The 6416-nt window shown below is 43.3% G+C and overlaps 1 pseudogene; it reads left to right on the top strand.

Annotated features, from left to right (window-relative positions):
• Positions 1 to 2791: 2791 nt before the first annotated feature.
• Positions 2792 to 3154, top strand: LOC103159243 (annotated as a pseudogene).
• The last annotated feature ends 3262 nt before the right edge of the window (positions 3155 to 6416 follow it).

The raw sequence follows: 6416 nt of genomic DNA, 5'->3' as shown, positions 1-6416 counted from the left end.
GTTGTCAGAGCCATGTGTGATGAAATCAGAGGGCCATGCTGAGCCAGCCCTGTCCTTTGCTGGCCCTGGAAAAGCAGACATTGCCTCTCAGTGGACACTGCAGCAAGACATCTTGCACCAACCCTCATGGGTGAGCTGACCCACACACTTGGGAGGTATGACCCCACCTCTCACCACCTGGAAAAGAGAATTCACCCTGATGATATAGGCTCTGCCTCCTCTCCTTTAAGTGGGTGGCCCCAATGGCCCAGATTATCAACTCAGCTACTCCCCAGACCCACAGCTGGGCATTGGGTTGGCCCATTCTAACATCTACCCCATCTAGCACCTGTCGGAGCTCATGAAAGGACTGGTCCTATGGAATGTACCCCGCAGGATCTCCATAACTGGGGTGGCCACAGGATATCCCAGAAGAGTTCCAGTGAGGATCCAGTGATGATGGTGTACCAGAAACCAGAGGCCTTGAACTAGACCAGTGACTCATTGCAATGAACATTTGCTAGTAAAGCTGATTACACAAAAGGGTGTACATTGTGACACATTGCAGAAAGATAGAGAATCGAAGAGTTTTTTGAGTTTTGTTCGTGTTTTTGTTTGCTTGTTTGCTTGCTTTGTTCTGTTTTGGTTTGATTTATTTTTAAATTTGCTTTTATGGGGGGCACTGCAAGGGTGAGGGGAGGATATGGCGGGACTGAGAGGTGAGAGGAATTAGGGTGCATGATGTAAAATCCCCAAAGAATCAACAAGGAAATTATGTAAAAAAATAAAAAATCATGTCCAGGTTTTAGGCTTCCACTGGGGTGTGTATGCCTTGGAAAGTATTCTCAGGATGAACTATATTTACTTAATATTTTTCTTCATTCCCTTTTTTCATCTACCTGTCTTGTTGAGGAGATGTTCAGGGAATTTCGCTATGCAGCCCAGGTTGACTCCAGACTCACACAAATCATCTAGTTCTGGTCTCCTGAGAGGTGGGATTACAGGTATATGACACCCCACTCCACCCAAAAAAGACTCTGTTAAGGAAGAGCCTGGTGTAGGTAAGGGCGGGAGTGGGGGTGGGGGAGTAAAGGGTAGGAGTGGGGGTAGGAGGGTAAGGGTGGGAGTAGAGCTGAGAGGGCAAAGGGTGGGAGTGGGGGTGGGAGGGTCAGGGCAGAATGCTAAGAAGTATGTGTGTTAGCAATCTTGATGCAGTTATGGCCAGCTGACCATTGTCTCAGGCCTGATCGTATTGCTTCCTGGTGGTGCCACCTCTGGGAGCAGTTTTGGTTTCTATTATGGGATGTCTACTGATAGAATTTGAGTAAGCTATGGAAGAGAAGCAACTTACACCAGGATATTGGCCTGGGATATTGAGTGAGAGCAGTGACTGGGCCCTCTTTCATGAGGAAGACTTAGCAAAGGGGAAGCCAAGGACAATGCCACAAAAGCTCCGACCACAGAGCTGGAATAGGCATGCCTAAGTCTTCAAAGCTGGGCCCACTGGTCAGCAAGATCCAAGTAATATGTCAGTTATAATCTGCTGTGCAGTTATGGGATGTTATAAAATACTGTTCCAAATGAATGCATTGGTGTCTGTTTAGGGAGCAGTTTCTCTTTTAAAGACCTATGGCTGAGCATCTTTGGGATTTATAACACCAATAAAATTGTTCATTATTGTTTCAGAAATTCTAGCAACTGAAAACCAACACCCAAACGCTGAAGGTGCTGAGAGGCTAAGGGCAGATTCAAGAGTCTGTAGTGTAATTTATCAAGAACTCATAGACAGAACCAAACCTCGCTGACAGCAAGACAGAAAGATCATTACACCTAATGGCAGGAGAAGGGTTCACGTGCTAAACTGCTCATGGATGGGCCATGACCAACCCAGATGTCCTGCATTCCTCCAGTCCACATGTCAAGCATCAGAAGCAGTCAGTCCATGACAAGACAAGTATGGCTGATTATATTAATTATTCTGTTTTTCCTATAAGGGGTAGGATATGTGTGTGCCAAGGTCACCTTGCAGACAAAATGACATCTATAATAAAGACAGCTGTAGTCAAGGCAGCTGGATCCCTATAGATATTATGATCCAACATATTTAAACTTACACAATCAGTTTGAAGTACTGATGTCACGATTAATCTTTTTGCCAAAAGCCGCAGAGCCCCATCGCCACATGTGAGCTTTATGCCAGCCGTCCGCCCGAGTTACGCCCAAATGAATACACAGAAACTTGTATTAGGTTCAAAGCTGCTTGGCCAATGACTAAGATTCTCATCTGTTAGCTCAGTCTCAATTATCATACATCTATATATTTTATAAGACTTATCTTATCGGACGCTTTATTGGCGTCCCTCCTTGCCGGTGGATCATATCCTGCTGCTGGAGGAGGCGAAGGGGAAAGAGGGGCCCTTCCTGTTTCTCCTTCGCTTAAATGTGAGTCTCCTTGCTATGTCACTTCCTGCCTGGTTCATCACTTCTCTACTATATTTCCCAGAATCCTCTTTGACTCCTAGTTCTGTCTACTTGCTGTCTCATTGGCCAAACAGTATTTTATTTAACAATCAAAAAGATAAACATACACAGTACATTCCCCATCATACTGACAATAAATTTCTGCCTTCAGGGTGGAAATGTTGGTAACTTTTTCATTCTTGTATTGTATTGCTTGTGTTTCGAAAAATAATTGCTGCTTTCTGAGACATGGTGGGGTGTGCAGCAGAGCGCTGTTAGGTCTTCTCTGCCCTGACTTACTGCGGTTTACTCTTTCTGAGGAACAAGTTGGTCAGGACACTGCACCACAGCCATGGCTTTTAAAGATACTGAAAAGATGGAACTCGAAGTGGTGATTCACTGAATTTGACTCAGTCTAACCAGATGCCATGGGAAGCCTCCAGAGAAGGTGTGTGCTGGCTTGATCAGAGGCGCTAGGGAAAAGAGTCTGAAAATGAAAGAACTGGGGGGCATGATGACCAAGACACTGATAATAACTGCAAGAGAAACATCTTGTAGTGAAGGGTCCAAGACTTGGATCGTTTCCAAATGCGAATCCACAAGAGACTCGTTGACTTACACAGTCCTTCCGAAATTGTTAAACAAAAATACTTCCATCAGTATTGAACCAAGAGTGGAGGTTAAAGTCAAGGCTGCAGATGCCTCAGTTAATTAGTTTAATAAATTGGCTTAATCAGCTGTTAAAAATGATTTGTTACTTTTTAAATGAATAAAAGCATGGGAAGATAGAAAGTGTGTTAGAGTCTTAACTGTAGCTGGGTTCAAGCACACACACATATATACATATCACACACATGTACACATACGCACTCATGCACACACACATATACATACATACACACATATGCATTCACACATATATATATGTACACACACACACACACACCTGTTTAGGAAAATGACTATTAAGAGACACTTTAACATGTTGACAGTGGCTTTCTCATGATAATAAGAATTAGATCATTAAATTTGGACAATGAATATCTATGTTTATCATGATTAAACAGTACCAGTTGCAGTGCCTTATCCTGCCCTGTCTTCAGCTTGGCCAGCTTAACCTCTCCTTGCAGCTTTTCCATGGTTAGTCTATGTTATTTCTACCCCACATTCCCACATGGCTGCCTAGCTGAGTAAATAATGCACATTGCTATAAGCAGTCATGGTGGACTGGTGATTGTTGGCTGGCTCCTTATGTGATTTTCATCTAGAACATTCCTTCTTTTTGCCTGTATAGCAAAAATTTCAAGACAAGGTTAGTATCATGTGGCCAATGTGGCCATCACTCTAAGTGCACAGCTAATCCTGGTGCATAGCTCCATCCAGAGGGGTGTGTGTGTGGGGGTGTGACAGGTCAAGGGTCGTTGGCAAGGTGTCAGTAGTAGCTACCTTCTTCTGGCTCCTGGCTCTTTCTTGGATTGCAAGGGATTTCAAGCTTGGAAAAAAAAAAAAAAAAACAAAATCAGGGGGCATGGCCACTGTGGTGGGCAGCTCAGCAGCGCCATCACTGCTTTGGGCCATATCTTGGTCCTCTCATGCTTATGGAGCAGCAATATGTTAAGTGTACTTCTCACTTCACACAGATGTCAATGTGCTTCTTATTATAAATAAAGGATAATGCCATCATAAACAAAAGTGTGTTGTGTGTGTGTATGTATAATGTACTATGGCACACGTTACCCGTTGTTTTGTTTGTACTTTTGTTTGTTTTAACTTTGTTTAGGTTTTTGGTTTTTTGAGATAGTGTTCCTCTGTGCAGCCCTAGCTGTCCTGGAACTCACTCTGTAGACCAGGCTGGCCTCATACTCAGATACCTGCCTATCTCTGCCTCCCATGTGCCGGGATTAATGGCGTGCACCAACACTGCCTGATTTTTTTCTTGCTGTTTTAAGGCAAGGTCTCCTCTAGCTGGCCCTTGAGTTTCCAAGGATTCTCCTGTCTCCTGTCTCACAGGATCCTTGGGGTTACAGATGCTCACTACAATTGCCTGGCATCCTACATGAGTTCTTGAGATTCAAACCAAGGTCCCTATTCTTGAGCGGTAAGCACTACACATCAGGCCATCTCCTTGGTCCCCAGAGTCATCCTGTTGCCACAAATGTAGGCAGAATCCACGGGGCTCACAGCTGTCACTCAAGACATTCCCCAAAGGTTTTAGAAGCTCCACACCAGAAACCTGGGACAAAGACCAGACAATTTCTTTATTGTACAAGACCAGCTCAGAGGTCCTTTGTTCCCAAGAGTCCTACTCCCACCTTCTCCATTCACTGTAGCTGTCATGCACTTACCCTTGTTTTCGTTAAGAGACTGTCAGCTCTTAACGAACAGAAGACATAACTTACGACCCTCTGCTCTCCTCACTGAGGACACCACGAATTTAACAGGAGGCTTTGTGTATTCTTGGAAGAAGGAAGTTTCCTTCCTCTTTGAAATCTGTGTCCTGACCTTTCCTGTAGAGTATCTTGCAGTGAAGTGTGTGAGTGAGAATGCAGACCAGGCTCTTCATTTGCAGAGGATTTCCTGTGGATGGAAAAAAATTTAAATCTAGGTTTTGGTCATTAAATCAGATATGCATTCAAATGCATTGAATAAACAGAGTTCAATGTTTTGTTTTTGTCTGTTTGAAGGGAACAGCTTCACAATGGTGTTGTTTTCTTTTAAGTGATTTTTGAAGCTTTTTGGGATTATTCAATTCTGGGTGGCCTATCATTTTATCCTCTTGGATGAAGTCTTAGATTTCTTGCACAGAATCATTGCTGAAGAAAAGCGAATAGTCTGTATAGAGTGTGCCCATTCTGCCATCACTCCCTTGCCTTGCTCCACTAAAAATGTAATAAGATAGTGCTTCTGTAATAACCAATGTGTGCTGTGGAGGCTCCAGGGAGCCCACATTTCACAGTTGTCCTCATTGTGTGAGTCTATTTCACTAGGTAGGATTACCACAGGGCTCTGTGATGACTGTACTGAGTGGAGTGAAGATTTTGGAGGTCTAGTTTCTGTGGAATATTCCTTAATGCTGTGTGAGTATATGTCACTGTGATTGGTTTAATAAAGAATCTGATGGGCCTATAGCTAGACAGGATGAGGTTAGGTAGGAGAACCAGATTAAGAGAATGCTTCGAAGAAGGGTAAGGAGGAGTCTGGAAGTCACATGGAAGAAGCCACATGGGAAGTTCATAAGTTGGATAAACTCGGGGCAGCACATAGATTAGTAGAAATAGGTTAATTTAAGTTGTAAGGCTGATAAGCCTGAGCTATCAACCAAGCATTTATAATTAATTATAAGTCTGTGTATGGTTATTTGGGGAGTGGCTGTCAGGGCAGAAGTGATTGGTGATCTAGATGGAAGACTCCACCTACAAGTTTCTGGCTCTGTTTAACTTAACAATCTTGGGGCTCAACCAACAAGCATTCAGGGAGTAACTGTACTGTACCAGGTCCTGTGTCCATGTCTGGGAAGACATTTGTAACCAAGACAGACAACAGCATGTGGCCACATGAAAGAAGAGCATAATGGCAGATGAAAGTTCAGAGGTGATCCCAGGGACTGAAGTTAGCTTCCAGGGTTTGGGCTCCTGGGAACTTTACCTTTCACATTCCTTCCTGTTTCCAGAAACTTCATGGTTTGTCTTTACATTCCTTACTTTCCCCTCAATTCCAGTTAAGAGAGACTACAAAGCCTCATTAAGAATTGAAAGTGTATTTGATTTAAATTTTATTCATATAATATGTTGTGATTACATTCTCCTCTCTTCCAAATCCTCCTAGGTACTCCTCACTTCCCTACCCATTGGACACCATACCCTTTCTTTCTCTGGATTCATAAAAAAAACAGGCAAACAAAGAAACCCCAACAAGCCAAACTAAACAGCTAAAAAAATGAAAGAAAGGAAGGAAGAAACAAAGAAGAAAGAAAGAAA

This window comes from Cricetulus griseus (genome assembly GCF_003668045.3).
Source record: "Cricetulus griseus strain 17A/GY chromosome 1 unlocalized genomic scaffold, alternate assembly CriGri-PICRH-1.0 chr1_0, whole genome shotgun sequence".
Classification (NCBI taxonomy): Eukaryota; Metazoa; Chordata; class Mammalia; order Rodentia; family Cricetidae; genus Cricetulus; species Cricetulus griseus.
This window is presented reverse-complemented; position numbering and strand designations above follow the sequence as displayed.